The 19,567-nt window shown below is 33.4% G+C and overlaps 1 long non-coding RNA gene across 1 annotated transcript in view; it reads right to left on the minus strand.

Annotated features, from left to right (window-relative positions):
- LOC130239869 (uncharacterized) overlaps window positions 1-5,624 on the minus strand; it is a 55,164-nt gene extending 49,540 nt beyond the window's left edge. Inside the window, exons 1-2 of the long non-coding RNA XR_008838721.1 lie at window positions 5,549-5,624; window positions 4,037-4,139 (exon numbers count right to left, since the gene is read on the minus strand). This is a non-coding gene — a long non-coding RNA (uncharacterized LOC130239869). The remainder of the gene's footprint in view (window positions 1-4,036; window positions 4,140-5,548) is intronic.
- Window positions 5,625-19,567: the final 13,943 nt, after the last annotated feature.

Genomic DNA, 19,567 nt, shown 5'->3' on the forward strand with positions numbered 1-19,567 from the left:
GAACTATATATATATATATATATATATATATATATATATATATATATATATATATATATATATATATATATATATATATATATATATATATATATATATAGTTGCAGTCAGCCCCCTGTTTATTTTTCCCCCCAATTTCTGTTTAACGGAGAGAAGATTTTTTTCAACAAATTTCTAACTAGTTTTAATAACTGATTTATTTTATCTTTGCCATGATGACAGTATATAATATATTACTAGATATTTTTCAAGACACTTCTATACAGCTTAAAGTGAAATTTAAAGGCTTAACAAGGAAAATGAGGTTAACTAGGCAGGTTAGGGTAATTAGGCAAGTTATTGTATAATGATGGTTTGTTCTGTAGACTATTGAAAAAATGTGAAGCTTAAAGGGGCTAATAAGTTTGACCTTAAAATGTTTTTTTTTTTTAAAAACTGCTTTTATTCTAGCCAAAATAAAACAAATAAGACTTTCTCCAGAAGAAACAATATTATCAGACATACTGTAAAAATTTCCTTGCTCTGTTAAACATAATTTGGGAAATATAAAAAAATCAAAAAATCAAAGAGGGGCTAATAATTCTGACTTCAACTGTATATATATATTTTTCGATACAATAACCTGCCTAATTACCCTAACCTGCCTAGTTAACCTAATTAACCTGGTTACACCTTTAAATGTCACTTTAAGCTGTGTAGAATTGTCTTGAAACATACCTAGTAAAATATTATTTACTATCACCATGGCAAAGATAAAATAATGAGTTATTAAAACTATTGTGTTTAGAAATGTTGGGAAAAAAAAGAAATTGGGGAAAAAAAGGAGGGCTAATAATTATGGGGGTTTATTAATTCTGACTTCAACTGTGTATATATATATGACCAAATGTTATAATAATAATGATAATAACAATAATAAGTTTTAACAAATTATAATTATTAATATAATTTATCATTATAATTTGTAATTTCGACAGTTTAGTTTTACCATCATACCATTATACCATTTTTGTATACAGTATACTTACACATTCAACTACCCATATTTTAATTCAAGATATAAGAAACATTGGAAAAGTATGTAAGATTTAATAATAAGTAAATTGCATTATATGTGCACACTAGGGCTACACAATATTGGAAAACTGACATTGCAATATTTTTTTCCCCTGCAATATATATTGCAATATAAATACAATTTCAAAAAACCTTTAAACAGCTCTATTTGGAAAGTCATTACTTAAGATTAATAGGGATGATTTGTATGGGAGTGAAATATAAATGCATTTTATGTAATGTATTACTGGATATACATATAATAAACAAACTACAGTCATAAATAAACACAGTGGAGCAGATGTTCAAGTCAAGTATGCTCTACATGTTCTCTTAAACTCTTAAAATGTTCGCATATGCCTTAAAAACACAGCAAAATGTTCAACTTTGACTCTATAATGGCTCAATTCTCTACAAATCTCAAGTGATTTGACCCATGGATTCTGGTTATCTATATTCATACATTATCTATCTTCTGGTTATCTGCATTCACATATATATTCAACTCAACATTGTATACATTGTGATATCGATGCTCAAATTACATATTGTACAGCTCTAGTACATACACACAACATATTTATATAAAATTTTAGGCAACACAATACTATACTTAATCAATATTTGGTGAAATAACCATGATTTTCTATTTTCTGTTCTGAAGACATTTGTTATTCTGACCAATTTTTGGTTTCTAAAGAAAAACAAGCTCTATAAATGACAGTATTTTAAACTTTAATTTGAAGAAATGTTATCATAACTTTACATAATAAAACTAATCTTAACTTTGTACTCAAACCCATACATAATAACTTAATAATACCTTTTTAAGGCTGGCAAGTAAAATATATAGGGCTGTTATTTATCATGGCAAACAAAACAGTGTTCTAAACAAACAAATTCAGGAAGAAACTCTTGACGCACACAGAATTAACCACAAGCGATTAAAACCAACCTGAATCAACAAAGAGCAACTGTGTGTGTGTGTGTGTGTGTGTGTGCACCAAGCATAGGTGTAAATGTGCCAGTGTCTGTAAAAAGGCGCATGTGTGTGTGTGTGTGTGTGTGTGTGTGTGTGTGAGGCAAGCGTCAGTGAGTGTGTCGGGTGTTTGGGTCTTCATGATAGCATCTCCTAAAGTGGCCTCCTGTCGGCCGCCAGAGACTCTCACATTTCCGAGTGCTCTGATGCTTGAGCTTGACAACAGCAGCCCACGAGGCACCTGAGCTCTGGAAGCAGACGCGCTGTCTGCGTGATTGACAGCCGATACAGGAAGAGAGGTGTGGCTCACCACTTAGAAGAGATTACGCAGACACTTGTCAATTCAAAACCAAAACGTTCAGCGACAACAACAAAAAAATAAATAATATATCAAAGACTTATATTATTTTAAAAGGGAATAAGAGAGAAAGAATATTATTGGTTTTTGGTGCATTGTGCCAAACTATTAATCCGATTTATATTTTATTCTATAAAAATAATAGGAAATAATGACGTAAGGAATCTAAACGAAAATAATGTCAATGATGTAACAATTATTTTTGAATAAATAATCTACCTGTCTAAACTTGGACATATTAAAGTTTTATTTTTGATTTCTTTCATTATTTAAAATTGTTTTATTATTTATAGGTTGCATTTATTTACCAAATAAAACTATTTTTTAAAATAACTGCTTTTAATGTCAATATATTTTGTAAATGCAACTGATTTATGTGATTTTCCAGATCTGGGGTGGGTTTCTGAAAACCATCGTTAGCCAACTAAGGTCGCAAGTTCCGTTGTTACAAACATAGGTTATTGATTTTGTGTTTCCCAAATCCATCGTTCCAACGAACATTCGCAAACTGCGTCGCAAACTTGTACGCTTGTAACTACACATCAAGAACTGTAGTTAAGCAAAGTTCCTGGTTGTGTTCTATACCCAGTTATCCCCCCTATGCCCTAATTCATTTAGAATGTTCCAACATTTTAACTTGGAATGATTAAAAAACATTAAAGTCATCTCTCATAGGTGTAATATGCTTTGAAAGTATTTTTACAGTTCAGTTTTAGCGATATTCATGTCAACAGTTGCACTCCCTTCATAGAGCAGTTTGAAAACATTTGACATTTTTAACGCAGCCGTGGCTTATGACAAAAGCTATAGGTGACTTTTGTTTAAAAAATAAATAAAACCTTGTGAAAACAAAAATATATAGCATAGGTTAATGCTTTCAATTATGGTAGGTTATTTATTAAGAAATGTGTCTGTATACTATGACATGGACCTAGTGGTTAGAACATTTCTGCAGTGGTTTGAATTTGTCACAGTTGTAAAAGTAGACTTAAAAAAACAAATAAATAAATAAATAAATAAACAATATCCTACTTAACAATAATAAAATAATAATAATAATTATTATTATTATTATTAATATTATTATTACTTTTCTTAATAAATAGCCTACGGTAAATTACAACTATAAACAATTCATATACGAGTGTTATTTAGATATATAGAGTGATTTATATAGAGTGTTAGCTAAGGACATCACATACAGGACATCACAGCGGAACGAACCGCCAATTACTCTGCCATACGTTTTATATAATGGATGCCCTTCAAGTCGCATACATATACCAATGAAATATTAAAAATTCTATCAACATGTCATTTTCTTTGAATGTTTGTTTGTTCACTGATTTCATCCAAGTTCAGTATTTTCTTCTTCCAAATGTAACATGTTCCTCATGTTTTGACAGCTTAATTAAACTTTCATTAAAAGTGAATATTGTGCAAATGTGCCCTTCAGACATCACTTGAAGCATACACAGAACAAAAAAAGCACTTAATTCTCTAATTCTGTTATGACGTTCCTTCCTCCAAATTGTTCTGCACAGTTCTGGGTCAAGTAGTCTCAGTTGGGGGTCATGGTTGTGTCTATGTGCATCTGTACCCATTGTTCCGCTCTCTGTGAGTGTGTGTGTGCGTGTGTGTACCATTCTGTCTGACTAGGAAGAGGCCTACATTGCTGGGGTCCTCCAAGTACTTTGACCTCAAGCCCTTTCTCAGTTCTCTGACAGAGGTCGTTGTCCTTGGCAACTGGAAGAAAAACAGAAAAAAGTTGAAGATATCAAGGCAATGGAAATACTGCAGGCACACACTGTCCCTCAGACATATTCCTTTCACTATACTTGTTCCCATGATAGGTTAACTTTGATCCAAATGTAACATTCATACAAATTCTTTACACATGCACATTTACATGCACAAAAATGGGGGTACACATTTACACAACACCATTTTTAACAATTTTTTTTTTTTTTTAAGCCTTTACTTGATCAATCAACAGGGTTTTAGGGGGCTGAAAACAAACTCTTGCAAAAAGGTTTCAAAATTCAAGGTTTTAAAAACTGTTTTAAAAATCACACAATCCAGGCAAACTGGAAATATGTGCCTCAGGCTACATACAGCAAAATACATTGCTCCTGGTACATTTTGATGCACGCTTCATATGACAATTCCACTAGAGGGCGCTGTCTACATTTTTGTGGCTCTGAAGTATGTTACTAAGGGTACATTTTGTCCTTACTACACATCTATGAAAAGAAAGGACTTGTAATACAGATCACCCAGCAAACCACTGACCTAAACCCTTCCCTAAACCCAAACAATAATGTTTTCAAAAGCAAACGTTAAAAAAGTTCACCTCGATCACAGTTTTACCTTGACTTTTCATTGCTTTTAGCTCTTTTGTGGAACCGCGTTTCATTGGACTGGATTTCGAGCACTCTACATCACAAGTACAACACTGTACAATGTGAGCTACCAAGGAAACTGACCACAACACAAAAATTATCCATACAGAGACAGATAGGTAAGGAAAGAACTGCACAAAAGGAAGCCTTTATTCGCCAATAATATGTAATTTAAATATCATCAGTGGGAAAAGGAACTAAAGTTGTTGGTATCATACCGCCCAATAGCATTCATATTAGCTAGAAACTGCAGTCAAAAGTATGCAGAGGCTAGCAGTAACGAAGGCTGAAGCATGTATCTCAAGTAAGCATGTGTTGGATCTATCTCTATTTTCATCGCAATTTTTTGGAAAAGTGATGTCATGCACATGTGTTCTGGATCTAGGCATGAACAATACTTGACATTCAAAACAATGAGGAACTACAGTGCGGTTTTTGTGCCAAGTATATTTGAAGATAGTGAATAACAGTGCCAACTACTGGCCTGGCATGCATGATACACTGTTTTAATTATTTTAGCAGATCAGCATATACTAGGTTGTTTAGGCAACTTTGCTGTCTGTACTTTTTACTTAGACTCATGGGTAAACAAAAAGACTGAGTTTAAATGAACACAGTAATTTATATGTGGTATAAATATTTTATATAATCAAGACAAATGGATAAAATCAGAGCATTAGAGAGCCTCAGAATTAACTAGATTTACAGTTACGTGAATAAATTTGCCACTTGTTTTCATCCAAAGTGACTTACACTGCATTGAAGGTACACAGGCTATACCAGTTCTTGCTTTTCCCAGGAATCGAATACACCTTAAAATAATCAAAAGAAAAGTCATCAATTGTTTCCTATAAATAGCGAGTTGGAATCTTGTGTACTCACATTCATGAAAATCGCTCCTGATTCATAAAAACAAAAGCACCCATCAGAACCTATTAAAGACAATGTGAATTGAAGAGGACGAAAATAGGTTGACAGACAGACTTTGTAGGGCAGAGTGTGTGCAGGAGTTTGGGGTCCACAGAGAGTAGAGGTCGTGCCTCTGGCCCGAGGGTAAGACCACTAACTGAAGAGTCAATGGGCCCCTAATAAGGTGCTGGGGGGAGGAGAAGACAATAAGATAAATATAGACTAAAGATGGGACAAAACAAAGAGAAGTAGTTGGGATGAACACATTGAATGGGCTCCAATTTAAACCTGTTTCCAGGCCTTTATGAGTGTGACAATCGTTCCGATATCCTTTTAGGGGACTACACAAACTGCTTTAAGTGTACTTCCTAAGAAAAACATGAAACTGTTCCTTGTCTAAATCTCAAAACATTAAATTTTCAAATAAAGGTTTTGAAATGTGATGTGTTTTTTAAGTAAATTTAATGTACAGAATTAAGTCCAATTTGCATAACTAAGTTATGTAAAAGTAATATTGTTAGTTGAATAATTTCTAATTTTGATGTTTACTTTGCAGTACTTTATTTAAAAAAATCTTAAACATTTTGTATGTTTTAATATTAAAACATTTTTAAAACAAGTTTTACTCAAAAAATGTAGCACAAAATTTAAATGTGATATTCCAAATTTATTTGTTAAAACATTTAAGTAAACACCACAGTAGATTATTTCTTATCGCACTTTGTGAGACAACATATCTACACTACCCAACCTAATACAGAAATAATAATACTTAGTACTTAATATATAATGACTGTAACAATCAATGCTTTTTGCATATAGAGGTCCCGTGACATGATTTGAAATGTGCATTTTTTATGTGCATTTTTTTTTATCTCAACTGAAACAGGACATCAAACGCAATCAATTGAAAAGCAAATAAGAATTGTCTTGAAGGGGCGCAACATGTCAGATACTAAAAAGCATTTAATTGGTTAGAAGAAGGTGACGCAGTGGCGCAGTAGGTAGTGCTGTCACCTCTCAGCAAGAGCTCGATGGTTCGAGCCTTGGCTCAGTTGGCGTTTCTGTGTGGAGTTTGCATGTTGTCCCTGCGTTCGCATGGGTTTCCTCCGGGTGCTCCGGTTTCCCCCACAGTCCAAAGACATGCAGTACAGGTGAGTCGGGTAGGCTAAATTGTCCGTAGTGTATGAGTGTATGTGTGAATGAGTGTGTGTGGATGTTTCCCAGAGATGGGTTGCGGCTGGAAGGGCATCCGCGGTGTAAAAACGTGCTGGATAAGTTGGCGGGTCATTCCGCTGTGGTGACCCCGGATTAATAAAGGGACTAAGCTGAAAAGAAAATGAATGAATGAATGGTTAGAAGAATTAATGGAAAACTGGAGTATGATGTAATATAAAAACGATCTATTTAGGCAGAAGTGACAAACTTTAAACTTTTGATGTTTATATATTCCATGTACAAATTTTGTCAATGTTTTGAAGCTCACAAGCTTATAGATATCTTTAAGACTAACAATCTAAAAAACCTTTTTTTTAATTTCATGGCAGTTTTAAATACAGCTGGAGCATAGCAAAAATGCAACATAGGCTCATTCTGACATTTTCTGAGCCCTATATACCATTCTGGAGATCGTAAATTGTGTAGCCAGAGCTATGTATGGCTGCATTTCATCTCTAAAACGAACGCTACAGGGCAGTATGACGCTGTTGCTTTTCTCGCTTACCAGCTGACCGCTTACCTGCATGTGGACGGCTTTTCCGCTGTTACATGTTTGTCCGGTAGCTCGACACATACTTTGGTGGACTTTAGATGCAGAGAGGTGTTGACCGCAACGACAGAGTTCAAGTCCGGTGAAGAATGATTCCAGAAAGCAGGTAAGAAAAAAAAACAAAAGCTAAAAAAATAAATAAACAAGTAAATAACAGGGTGAGAATATAGTAAAATCTGAAAACGTGGTAAAAATCAGGCGAGGGCTTTTCCTTTGCTGGACTGCTTTTCAAAACACTGTGATTGTGTTTTGGGAAGGGGGTGGGCGCTGGTCAATCGGTGCTTTTGAAAACACAATTGGTTGGGTTAAGGGAAGAGCAAGGGAATCGGTCAGTCAGTCATTAAGTCAGTCGACAGCGGCATCTGGTGGATTTACGTGAGAACAACAGGCGCGAATGACACTTGCGAGATAAATTTTAGAGCTGAAAAAGTGTACACAGCTGCCTCTGGTGGATTTGCGAAAACAAAAACTGCAAAAAAACGTATCTCGCATGATGTATTTTGCTCTCTCCAGAAATGTATATAGGGGTATGTAATCAGAATGAGTCCAGGTTGGAAAAATGCTAAATGCTCCAGTGCATGATGGGAACATCAGTACCAGATGGTTGAGTAGGGTTTACTTAATTTACTTAATTTTACTCAAAAAAACATTTTATAGTAACAAACAAGTTACATGTTTAATTTCTATAACACTTACAAAAACCATGACTTTACTAAACTGTAAAAAAGATTCTTGCTGCCTTAAATTTTTTAGTTCAATTAAATTAACTTTTTGAGTTATCTCAACTTACATCAATCAAACTGTCTAAAAATATTGGGCCCTATCATACACCCTCAGCTTAATGTTATTATTATTATTATTTAAAATCATTGCGCTTAACAAACAAAATTAAATATTTAGGCAGTGGAGTGAGTTTCCACTCTTTCCTTACGCAACGAAAGTAAAGGAGTAAAGAGTAAAAGTAAAGTAAAAAAAAAGCAAAGAGGCCAAATGAAGGCTCATATTTTATCCTCATGCAAATGGTCTGTTTAACCGTTTTCTTGCTAGTGAAGTGTTTAGTTTTTCCACTTACAAAGTCCACCATGTAAATAGTAAATGCTCAATGGCGTGTAGCAACTGACTCTTTAGGGGAATAGGATTGGTTTAATGCATGTTATGCTTAAAACACCCATAACTCATTAAGAGAATAAGCACAACCCTGTTAGACCATGCGCCGGGGCACAGAGCCTATTTTTCTGTCCTTAAAATTTTTAAGTGGAATCGGACATGCCCTTAATGCTTTTGCACCATGCGCCATTTAGAATTTGCACCTAGAACGTTAAAATAAAGCCCTTTAAGTTAAACTTTACATAACTTTAAAAAAGTAGCTGAAACTTTAACTAATTAAAATAAGTTAAAGCAAGATAACAATTCATCTAGTCTTTAATTTGTCATTAATGTTATTAGTGTACAAATTAAAAACAAAAAAAGCAATTTTGGTACATTAGTTAAACCATGGTAACAACAAAAATTACCATGGTGTTGGTACACAAACCGGTTTAACCATGGTTTTTGAAGTACAACCGTCATTATTAAAAAATGCTACTCAATATAAGCAAAAAAATAATAATACTACACTTTTCCTAAAAAAAACTGGTTAATTTTCATAAGGAAAGCTTAGTTTTTTAATATTTTAAAGATTTGTAGTATATACTTCAAGCAGATTTATTTTGTATAATATTAGAGATGACATTGTTGTGTCAGGTAAAAAAAAAAAAACAGGTAAAGAGCTATGAACAAGCTATGGACATTCATCTTAAACAATAAAGACATTTCATGTCTTTTTTAGAATGCTGTCTATGTGCTTTCACAACCCAAAACCTTCTCACCTTTAGCAGATCTGAGAATGTTGGAAACTGGTAGCCACTGATTTCCACAGTAGAATAACATAATACAATGGAATTTAATGACAACCCGTTTTCAGCAATCTTCACAATCTCGTCTTTTGTGTTCAACCACAGAAAGAAAGGCTTGGGATAAGTTCAGGGTGAATAAAATACATATTTATTTGTATGAACAATCCCTTTAAATGAAAGAGTATGCCCTTAAATTCCACATATATGTTGTTATATCTTTACTTCCTAATATTATCTGAATTCCTCCTTCTGTAAAGCTTTGCCGATATGTTCAAAAGTATTTTATGCCAATAAACGGATCTGAATGTGCACATGAGTGAGCGAGTCCCTGAAGTGGCCAGTGGTCCAGAGGGACACTTGTAACAAGAACTCCATGACACAGCACATTACAACATAAACAACATCCTATTCGTTAGGACCAGCAACTGGAGAAGGGAACAGGGCTTTTCAATACCCCCTAAAGAGTTTCAGATAGCTTATTGATCTACTAATTTAGTAGACTTCTGTGGCCTGGGCGATGCTTGGCGCTTAAGGAAATTGAATGGGGGTTAGTGGACAACGAGCCTTTTGGAAAATGTGTGTATGAACACCAGCAGGCTTATGTGTGTGATTGTAAGGCGGCACGTGTGTGTGAGTGTGTGTTTGTGTGTGTGTGTTGGTTGAAAGTGGAGAGGGTGAAAAGCTAAATGTGTTTAGAGTATCTGGGGAGCTCAGGCGTCTGATTTATGCATTAAGATCCACCAAATGTGTCAGGAAGTGATATGACATCATGCGAATGTTCAATGCACTTTGAATCTTAATATTCATAATTAGCTTGATAGATAGGTAACCCACCGACACATATGTTGGTTTCGGTCTTGAGTACAAAATGTGGCTCCAACTAAAACTGTTAACAGGGAAAATCATTTTTGTTTATGCATTAGGTTTGGATAACAGTTTAGACACTTTTGACAATAATAATATATTGTCAATATACACACACACACCACGCACGCACGCACACACCACACACACACACACACACCACCACACACACACACACACACAGACACAGACACACACACACAATTCTAACATTTTTGGCTCTATACACCAACACAATGGATTTGAAATACACAGGCAAGATATGCTTTAACTGCAGACTGTCAGCTTTAATTTTAGGGTATTTATATCCAAATCAGGTGAACGGTGTCGGAATTACAACAGTTTGCAGACGTGCCTCCCACTTGTTAAGGGACCAAAAGTAATGGGACAAATGGCTTCTCAGCTGTTCCATGGCCAGGTGTGTGTTATTTGCTCATTTTCCCAATCACAATGAGCAGTATATATTTATACAGTTGAAGTCAGAAGTCAGTTATTTGCCCATTAGCCCACCTGAATTATTACCCCCCATTTTATTTTTTCCCCAATGTCTGTTTAACAGAGAGAAGATTTTTTAAATACATTTCTAAACATACCAGTTTTAATAACTCATTTCTAATAACTGATTTATTTTATCTTTGCCATGATGACAGTAAATAATATTTGACTAGATATTTTTCAAGACACTTCTATACAGCTTAAAGTGACATTTAAAGGCTTAATTGGGTTGATCAGGTTAATTAGGCAGGTTAGGGTAATTAGGCAAGTTATTGTATAACAATGGTTTGTTCTGTAGGTGATTGAAAAAAATATATAGCTTAAAGGGGCTAATAATTTTGACCTTAAAATGTTTTTTAAAAAATTAAAAACTGCTTTTATAGCTGAAATAAACCAAATACTTTCTCCAGAAGAAAAAATTATTAGACATACTGTAAAAAATTCCTTCCTCTGTTAATCATCATTTGGGAATTATTTTAAAAAGAAAAAAAATCAATGGGGGCTAATAATTCTGACTTCAACTCTATATATATTAGGGCTGCACAATATATTGTTTGTGCATCGATAATGCAATGTGTGAACCTGCAGTAGTCACATCGCAGGATTAGATTCAAAAGATAAAAGCATTATTAAATATTATTATTTTAAAATGATTTATCCAATAATGACCATGTTATTTTAAGTTAGATTGTTTAATTCAATTTCTTTAATGGAAAACTGTTAGACTACTGTTAGAAACCATCAAGCACTGTTTATTTCACTTTTATCTTTGCTCTGTTGCGTTTATATATTTGCTTGTAACTGATTATAATTTATGCAAACACACTGCATAGAAAATATTTGCTCATCCCCATCTATCTGAATGAATGCAATCTTTACAAAAGGCTGTTCAAATCATCTGATGAAATTATATTCATATTGTAATATATTTCGCAGAAAAAAATATATTGCAATATCATATTTTTCCAATATCGTGCAGCGCTAATATATACAGTTGAAGTCAGAACTATTAATCCCCTTTGATTATTGATTTCCCAAATGATGTTTAACAGAGCAAGGAAATTTTATATTTTTTTCTTCTAGAGAAAGTCTTATTTGTTTTAGTTTGGCTAGAATAAAAGCAGTTTTAAATTTTTTAAGAAACATTTTAAGTTCAAAATTATTAGCCCCTTTAAGCAATTTTTTCCGATCAATCAAACCATCGTTATACAATAACTTGCCTAATTACCCTAACCTGTCTAGTTAACCTAATTAACCTAGTTAAGCATTTAAATGTCACTTTTAGCATAAATTTTGAAAATTTTCTAGTAAAATATTATTTACTGTCATCATGGCAAAGATAAAATAAATCAGTTATTAGAAATTAGTTATTAAAACTATTATGTTTAGAAATGTCTTGAAAAATCTCTGTTAAACAGAAATTGGGGGAAAATTAACAAGGGGGCTAATAATTCAGGGGGGCTAATAATTCTGACTTCAATTGTATATACCATAATCATAGAAGAATCATATTCTTAGTTTCCTAACAAAATACATTTGTACATTTGAAATAATTGAATTCTAACATAAGTGAACCACTTTAGTCCACTTAAAGTTTCTTAAAGTGCCACTAAAGAAACTCCCCACCACAACTAATGAAGCACTGCGCAAATATTTTCTATCCAGCTAAAAAAATATAATTTTTCATATCCAAAATACTGTGTGCCGATGTTCCTCAAAAGAAACATTAGCTGTATACCAACCATATAGCCACAAAGTAACATTGTGATACGTCTCAAATATGTTCATACTAAAAACCTGTATGCCAAAGCCACTGCAGTACTGCTGTCTGCGGCTCACTTAGTGTGACAGAAAAGACGAAATCAATGTTCCACACGCAGCAGTGCTGAAACTCGAGCCTAATGGGCGAATGAATTGAGTGAGTGAGTAAGACTGTGTGTGTGAACAGCAGAGACGCGGCTGAAAGTTATACGGGCGCAGAAGGGGCTCCTTGGCCTTGCAGGAGGGAGAAGACGAAAGGACTGAAGGGGTGTCTATGTGCTAATGGAGGTCTATTGACTTTGCTGTTCTTTTGGAGTGAATATTAGCATTAGTCTGCCCAGAGTGGCATTGAACAGTGTCTGGACTTATAGATCTGCGCGGCTATTCTCACTCATATGACAATTAGCATGAGTCCTTCATTCCTCTGCTCCTCATCCCTTTCCTACTTAATGTGTAAATAAAATGTTAAAAAAGGAAAAAATTAGGAGGTCACAAAAATTGGTTTTTGAATTGAAATTGATTGGAATTTAATTTAATATAGGGTGCAGTCAGTAGCTATGTTTCCATCTGAAGATGCGAATTAAATGTACTGTATGCGCAAAACTGGAATATTCCATAAAACTTTTGCAAATAAAGCACCCTTTCCATCCAACGAGTCCAAGAAAACAAAATCATCACTTCCTAATAACAGGAGCAAAATCTACAAAAGAAAAAGGAAAGTACCTGCATTAAGAGAAAGCATTTTTTCGTACATATTAAGTTACTTGAGTCTTAGAACATGTAGACGTATCATAGTCATATCCTTTTAGAATCATCTCCGCTCAAAGATGCAAGGATGGTCATCCCTTCTTTCTCATATAGAACATTTACAAATGTTCAGGCCTCATCATCCACCCAAACATACGTGTCACTTTCCGCTATTTGTGTTATCACCAGTGGCGTAGCGAATGGGCCTGCATGATAAATCCGGTGATAGATTCGTTGTCTGTTAGCGTTGCTTAGCAACATATAGAAATCAATGTAAAGATGGGACGTGTGTGCAGTCCGCTTAAAAATGCACCTAATTTGAATTTTTTTTGCCTCACACTGTGTCCTAACAACACATAACAACAAGATTCCAGTAACAATCAATATGGCTGTCTGCACTAAATGTGACGTGACATGAGAGAAACATTTATATATACCAGTCACTGCACTCCCAACAAAATAATAAAAGCTTTTAATCGAATTAATACACAATAAACCTCTTTAACGTTATTAATAGACTACTGATTAATTGATGCTGTTGGAGTCATTTTCAAACTGTCTGCTAGTTATTTTATTTTCCAGATCTGAGGTGAACCATCTGCTGCTGCTTTCTGTAGTATGGCAATAAATGTCACATAAAATGGTATTTAAACTAGTATTGGTAGTATTTATTACTGAGTAAAGCACATAATCTGTACCTGAGGTGATCATTGTTTTAGTAGTATAGGCTGTTGTTCTGTCGTGACGTGATGGAAATAGAAATGGTTTCAAAAATAGACATTTTGCATGTTGCCATTGCAGATGGTTAGGACAAAAACTCTTTTTAACATGGGAAAGATAGCTTTCATCGTGTGTTGCAGCACCATGTTGAGTGAAGTTGCTAGTGAAACCTGGCTATTGACTAATTTCTGACTCAATTCATTGTTTCTTAAAATCACCTTAATAAATGTAATATTTATCTGAAAAATAGAATATTATTCAGGAAAACATAATTGTACAAAAAAAAAAAATATATATATATATATATATATATATATATATATATATATATATATATATATATATATATATATATATATATATAGAAATTCCCATAAATGGTGTAATTAATTTTGCAACACCTAATTTGAATTTAAAGGTTTTATTTGTCTTACCCTCATGATGTTAGATTACCACACTGTTGTGTTAATGAAAGTAATGGTTTCATAAAACATTTTCTAAGAATTCAAATATATAAATATAATATAATATAATATACTAAATATACTAAAATAATATAATATACTAAATATAATAAATATACTAAAATATAATATAATATAATATACTAAAATATAATATATATATATAATATAAACATAACATAACATAACATAATATAATAATATAATATAACATAACATAACATAACATATAATATAACATAACATAACATAACATAACATAACATAACATACATAACATAATATAATATAATATAACATAACATAACATAACATAACATACATAATATAATATAATATAACATAACATAACATAACATAACATAACATAACATAACATAATATAATATAATATATATAATATAATATATACACATAACTTAACATAACATACATAATATAATATAATATACTAAATACTAAAATACAATATAATATAATAACAACATAACTTGACATAACATACTATAATACAATACAATACATACATACACTAATATACTAATATAATATTATAAAATATAACATAATATAACATAACAACATATGCTAAATATACTAAAAATATAATATAATATAATATATATAATATAATATAATATAATATAATATAATATAATATAATATTATAATATAATATAATAATATAATATATAATAATAACAACATAACTTAACATAACATACTTGAATATATATAATATACTAAAATATACTAAATATAATATAATAACAACATAACATAACATACTATAATATAATATAATATAATATACTAAAATATACTAAAATAAAATTAATATAATAACACATAACTTAACACAACATACTATAATACAATACAATAAATATAATATAATATAATATATAATATAATATAATATAATATAATTAATATAATATATAAATATAATTAATATAATATAATATATATAATAGTGTTGTGTTGTATGAAGCTTGGTACAAAATTAAAAAGTAAAACACAAATATAGATATTCTGCCCCAAATGGCATTTAACAGTGTCTAGACTTAGACCCACATGGCTTTATTCTCAGTCGTATGATAATTATATAATAAGTCCTTCATTCCTCCACCTCTCATCCATTCCTGGTCAATGATCCGACGACAGCTTCTTTTATTTTCTGGAGATTAACCATCTAATCCGTCTCTTCTCACTCTTCCTGCCCTCTCTAGCTCTCATTCATTGATCAATAATCTGCTTTTAGAAGCTCATTCAAAGTCACAGTATCACACAGAGAGAGTGTTTGTGTGCTGCTCGGGTTTGTGGGGAGTCTGTTTAATTCATAAGAGATAGCTAGAGCGCTAGGGTGATTTATATGGCTATAATAGTTTTATCAATGTTTATTGGTACTTGATTGTTAACAATCACTTCACACGGGCAAATTGTGGCTCGTTCAATGGGTGGTTGAGTCTGAGAAGTTTCTGCAGGGATATGTAAGCTGTTTTAGGCATTTACATGACACTGTTTTCCAATAGCAATAGAAAACTAATTGAGTAAAAGACTTCTACATTTTTAGTACACAATTGTCATGTAAATCTACAGTGTTACAATGTAACAACACATTCATTCATTAAAATAAACACCAGTATATACAAATGATGTTTCATTCATGTAAACATGATCATTTATGATACATTTAGCTTCACCCAAGAGTAAGTTTACTGTAATTATAAGTCAATTTCTCAAAAACGCATAAATTCTGACAGTCACCGGTCACTTTATTAGGTCCAACTGCTTGTTAATGCAAATTTCTAATCAGCCAATCACATGGCAGCAACTCAATGCATTTAGCCATGTAAACATGGCCAAGACGATCTGCTGCAGTTCAAACCGAGCATCAGAATAGGCAAGAAAGATGATTTAAGTGACTATGACCGGCTTGGTTGTTGGTGCCAGACAGGCTGGTCTTAGTATTTCAGAAACTGCTGATCTACTGGGATTTTCATGCACAAACATCTCCAGGGTATACAGAGAATGGTCAAAGGTATGCAGAAGAGCATCTTTGAATGCACAACACATCCAACCTTAAGATGGGCTACAGCAGCAGAAGACCACACCGGTTGCCACTCCTGTCAACTAAGAACAGGAAACTGTAGCTACAATTCACACCGGCTGGAACATTGGAAAAACGTTTCCTGGTCTGATGAGTCTCGATTTCTGCTGCGACATTAAGATGGTATGGTCAGAATTTAGCATCAACAACATGACAGCATGAATCCATCTCGCCTTGTATCAATAGTTCAGGCTGGTGGTGTAATGGTGTGGGGGATATTTTCTTGGCACACTTTGGCCCCATTAGTACCAACTGAACATCAATGTCACGTGAGTGTCAACGCCACAGCCTATCTGAGTATTGTTGCTGACCATGTCCATATCTTTATGACCAAAGTTTACCCATCTTCTGATGGCTACTTCCAGCAGGATAACGCGCCACGTCATAAAGCGCAAATCATCTCAGACTGGTTTCTTGAACATGACAATGAATTCACTGTACTCAAATGGCCTCCACAGTCACCAGATCTCAATCCAATAAAGCCCCTTTAAGATGTGGGTAGATTCGAATCATGGATAAGTAGCCAACAAATCTGCAGCAACTGCGTGATGCTATCATGTCAATGTGGTCCAAAATCTCTGAGGAATATTTCCAGTAACTTACTGAATCTATGCCACAAAGGATTAAGGAAGTTCTGAATACAAAAGGGGGTCCAACCCGGTAAGTTATCTGTAATTACTGACAAAGTTACTGGCATAATGATGCTAAAATTTAAAAGTTAAACATTAAAACTCCTGCAGTGTAATTAACAGTAGGAGTTTTAATGTTTAAGCATTTTCTGCTCACCAAACCTAAGTTTATTTGATCTAAAGTACAGCAAAAGCAGTCAAATTTTGCATAATTTAAATTTTAGCATCATTATGCCAGTAACTTTCTCACTAATTACAGATAACCTTACCGGGTTGGACCCCTTTTTAGTTAATTAAGAAAATACTTAAACATTAAAACTCCTACTGTTTCAAAACACTTGACCTGCAGTGTAATTTAAAGCAAAAGCATATTATGATGCCTAATATTTTAAGACTTATCAAAACCAGTATGCGTGAAAGAGAATAATATGTGGAAAACACATTTAATTACCCAAACATAAAAGAACAAATGCACTCAGTGGCACGTGTGCAAACACACACACATTTGCTCACATACGCACATGCAAACACACATCGAGCAATAAAACCAGTGGGAGTTGCCAACTAAACTGGGCTTGCTGTGGCTTGTACTAGGGTGGGCAGTGGAGCAGAAGTGATGGCCAAAGCAAATGTGCATGTAGTAAAGGTGACCTAAATGCAAGAGCTGTGACAGGCTCCAGAAAGAGGCCCCAGAGACAGCTTACACTGCACTGTGTCACTGTCTGCTGCACTGATCAGGCATTAGCTCAACTGTGAGAGACTCGCAGCCTGGTCTGAGACACCTCCATGAAAAAAATACGCAAACGATAGCACATGCAGTATGTTTCTGGATGACACTGTTTAACATAACAGGAGCAATAAGGGGAAAAAAATCTGTTTTAATTTACAAAAGTATGCAGCTGTTGGAAAAACTAGAGATATTCAAGTAAAAAGGTTTCGAAATCTATTAAACCTGTGTTTTAGTACACAATACAACATTTTCATAATATAAAAAACATTCCTTCTTCTGTGATTTTTAGGTATCACTCATTCCCAAGCCACAAATAGGGTATGTTTAACTGACTTCCCTTCAAATAAAAGAATCAATGGAAGGTGGATTCCGTGAATTTTGCTTTAGAGTTAGAGTTCAAGTTTGATCATTTTTGACCTGACACACTTGAAATGCAAATTTGCAAGTAAATACTGACACAGCACAATCCAAAAAAATGCTAATTCACTCTCTGACAGTAGGTGGCACTTATAGAAAACTAGAAATATTGCTGTTGTGCAGTTTAAAAAAAGTTTTTGCAGCAATGCCAACTCTTTTTGGCCAATCAAAGTACCTTTATAGTTTCAAAATTAAAAAACTAAAATAGCTAACCTAGAGAACCAACTCTATTTAACGGTAATTCATAACTTTTTGTATTTAGTGACTAATTCATATGAATTTGTATGATCTCATTCGTACAATTTAGTCCGATTTGCTTATCCCCCAATTACGGTTACGTGTGGGGAGGGGTGTTGTTTGCCACGCCTCCTTTTTAAAATCGTACATTTTCATACAATTGAATTCATACAAATTTGTACGAATTAACCACTAAACTGACAAAACGTAAATGTAAAACGTTACGTTTCCTCGCAAGATCAGACTGAGAGAACCTATAGGTTACAGAAAACCCGAATAGTTCTTAATTTTTTTAATAATCTAAAGAACCTTTGTTATTTTAATACTTTTAGACAATAGAGTTCTATAAATGTTAAATGTTCTTAATTGAACCATTCTAATGCCAATAAAGAGCCATAGTTAGCAAAATAAGCAAAAACAGCACAGTTTTGTATAACAGTGCAACAGCAGCTGCTTACTTTCTCTTTTTTCCAACAAACATTCATCTTGGTGTGAACATGCATTTATTGTACAATATTAAAGTTGCTATTAAGTATAATTACGAATCATATTTGTTTGAAATAGCTTCTTAGACTAAAAGGCTTGATTGGATCTTCAGATCATTTTTATGCTAACCAAAATACATAAATACTCCAATACATAAAAAATAATTAATAATAGAAATATAATCTAACAAAATAATGTTCTTTTTACGAAGATCTTTTTAAACTCTGAAATCTAAATATAACTTGAACCTGATCGTTAAGACACACGCACCAGGTGAACATTCAGATAGATGAAAGAGTTGAACTGCAGTGCAGTCTTACCCACTTCTGCCTGTCATTTCACATCAACCCACCTGCCCTATCCAGGAGTCTCTTTAATTCACATCGCTGCTGTGCCTGTAGCAACGGTGGAGATTGTTTTAAGTGCCCTTTAATAGTCAGCAATAATTGCAGCATGTCGAACTTGCTTCAGGGAACTAAATAAATAAATAAGACGGGAAATAAAAGCTTGTGTACGCGCCCGCAGAAAGAGGCGGTC

The sequence above is a fragment of the Danio aesculapii genome, chromosome 1 (genome assembly GCF_903798145.1).
Source record: "Danio aesculapii chromosome 1, fDanAes4.1, whole genome shotgun sequence".
Lineage (NCBI taxonomy): Eukaryota > Metazoa > Chordata > Actinopteri > Cypriniformes > Danionidae > Danio > Danio aesculapii.